The 2,409-nt window shown below is 63.1% G+C and overlaps 1 pseudogene; it reads left to right on the forward strand.

Moving 5' to 3' along the window:
• The first annotated feature begins 269 nt into the window (after positions 1 to 269).
• On the forward strand, positions 270 to 1,190 carry LOC112627038 (annotated as a pseudogene).
• Positions 1,191 to 2,409: the final 1,219 nt, after the last annotated feature.

The raw sequence follows: 2,409 nt of genomic DNA on the forward strand, positions 1-2,409 counted from the left end.
CAGAGGTCAGTGCGGTCTGTGTGGCCGCTGCGCGACAGCTCTGGGCCCGCGCCTCTCGCTTCCCCCCGACAGGCAAGTGAGAGGATAAACCATGGGGCGGGGGCAGTGCGCCCCCCGCGCACGGACCCCCACTACACGCGCGTTCCAGGCGGGGTCGACCCAGACGAGCCACGGAGCGGCGCGCAGCCCCACTAGCAGGGCGGCCAGGACCCACGCGCGCGGGTCCAGGCAGCCACCTATATAGGTGACAAAACACTCAGGAAGCCGTCATGCGGGGCCGGGAAAGAGCCCCCACCCAGAGTCACGGACTCCCTCGTCCGAAGGTCCGCGCAGTCCCCTCGGTGAGTCTGGCGAAGCAGTCTCGCTGCCAGGGAGGGCGGCGGAGTCTCCCACTCGCGGTGACCCGGACCCCGCCCCACGAGTGGGCCCTCGCAGGGCCCCCTCTGCCGCACGCGGGGACCAGCCACGCCGCGGGGGACCGGGCAGAAGCCAGCGCCCGGGTCCATGCAGCCTCCTCCGCGACAGACGCGGGGAGCCGAGGAGCAGTAGGGACTGGCCCCCACCCGCAGGGCGACCAGGACCCCCGCGCGGGCCCACCCGGTATCGCAGCAGGCGCGAAGCCCCCGGTGCCACCCGAGCCCGAGACAAAGCCCAGGCGCAAGGACCCCGGATCCCGACCTCGGACCCTGCGGAGCCCAGCTCGGAGCCGCCACGCCCGGGGCAGAGACCCCCGCCCGGTCCGGAGACCCCGTCGCCCGTCGCGCCGTCTCACCTCAAGCCGCCGCCTCGCAGCGCTCGCTCCTCGCCGCGGCGCCTGGGCCGACTGGAGCGCAGCTGAGCAGCCGACAGAGCCGCCGCAGCCTCAACAATGGAGCCCCGGGGCGGGGCCGCCGCCGCCGCTTCAGCCTGTGTTCCCCGCTCAGGATCCGGCTCGGATCAAGGAGCTGCAGCTGGCGCGGGGATGCGGCCGGGAAACACACCGCGCAGGTGCACACGGCCCCGCCTGCCGCCCCGCCCCCAGCGGTGCCGGTCGCCCAGGACCCGCCCCCCGACCAATGGGGAGCGAGCTGCACGGAGAGGGCGGAGCCTGGGGGAACAAAGGGAGGTTGGGCGGGGCGGCGCTGGGACTGGGCGTGCGGGGTCCTGGGGGAGAACCGGAGGCAAGAGCTGGCCGGATCCTGGCCTCCTAGAAGACCCAGCTCAATGTCCACCTGGAGTCTGCTCTGCAGGACGCGTTCATCTCAAGCCCAGAACTCAGGCTTTTAGGGCAGAGAGCGAGAGACAGGCTTGCTTTACAAAAAGGGAAACTGAGGTCCAAGGAATAGGATTGCCTGCTGCCCGAAGTCACGTAGTCCCATTCACTCGTTCACCTTGTCATTCAGCAAACATTTGGAAGCACGTATGGTGGGCGTTAGGAGTGAAGTACGGCCGGGCGCGGTGGCTAGCACCTGTAATCCCAGCACTTTGTGGGGCCCAGGCAGGTGGATCACTTGAGGCCAGGAATTCGAAACCAGCCTGGCCAACAAGATGAAACCCCATCTCTGCTAAAAATACAAAAACTTAGCCGATCGTGGTGGCGCATACCTGTGGTTCCAGCTACTGGGAAGGCTGAGGCAGGAGAATCGTTTGAACCCGGGAGGTGGAGGTTGCAGTGAACTGAGATGGTGCCACTGCATGCGCTCCTGCCTGGGCGACAGAATGAGACTCTGTCTCCAAAAAAAATAAAAATTAATAGATGGGAAGTAGAAGCGAACTTAGGGCTTCCCTGAAGGAGCTCGGCCAAGGAGTACCTGAAATGTCTCTGCATCTCTTTAAGGTCTGATAAAGGAACCAGGAGCGAGCGCTAATCACTTCCCTTTCCTGCCTCAAAGCTTTCACGTGTTTGCTGTTCCCCGCCTGAAATGCCAAGTTCCAATGGTATTTATTTATTTATAGAAATGGGGTCTCCCTATGTTGCCCAGGCTGGTCTCAAACTCCTGGCCTCAAGCTACCCTCTCGTCTCAGCCTCCCAAAGTGTTGGGATTACAGGCATGAACCACTGTCCCCAGCCCTGATCGTCTTTAAAAACGTCTTTCCTCATCTTATTTGAGCTTCCTGCTTCATGTGCCCCCACACCCTTGGTTTCCCTGTACTTCCATAGCTGCTCCTCGGTGGGTCCCGGGGACCCACCCCCTTCTCTGCCCAACTTGTATATGTCTGGGCTCAGGCCAAATGCCCTTCCATTTGCAGTGGGCACTGCCACAGGAAATCTCATGCCCTTCTGGGCTTCACAAACCATCCACATGCTCTGCTGCCTGCCAGAGACATCTATCCCAGTCAGATGCCCAGCCCTGACCTTTCCCAAAGCCCCAGCTGGACACAGGGAAGCATCTCAAATTTTCTGCGGGCCAAAACAGAGTGCTTTATTAG

The sequence above is a fragment of the Theropithecus gelada genome, chromosome 6 (assembly GCF_003255815.1).
Source record: "Theropithecus gelada isolate Dixy chromosome 6, Tgel_1.0, whole genome shotgun sequence".
NCBI lineage: Eukaryota > Metazoa > Chordata > Mammalia > Primates > Cercopithecidae > Theropithecus > Theropithecus gelada.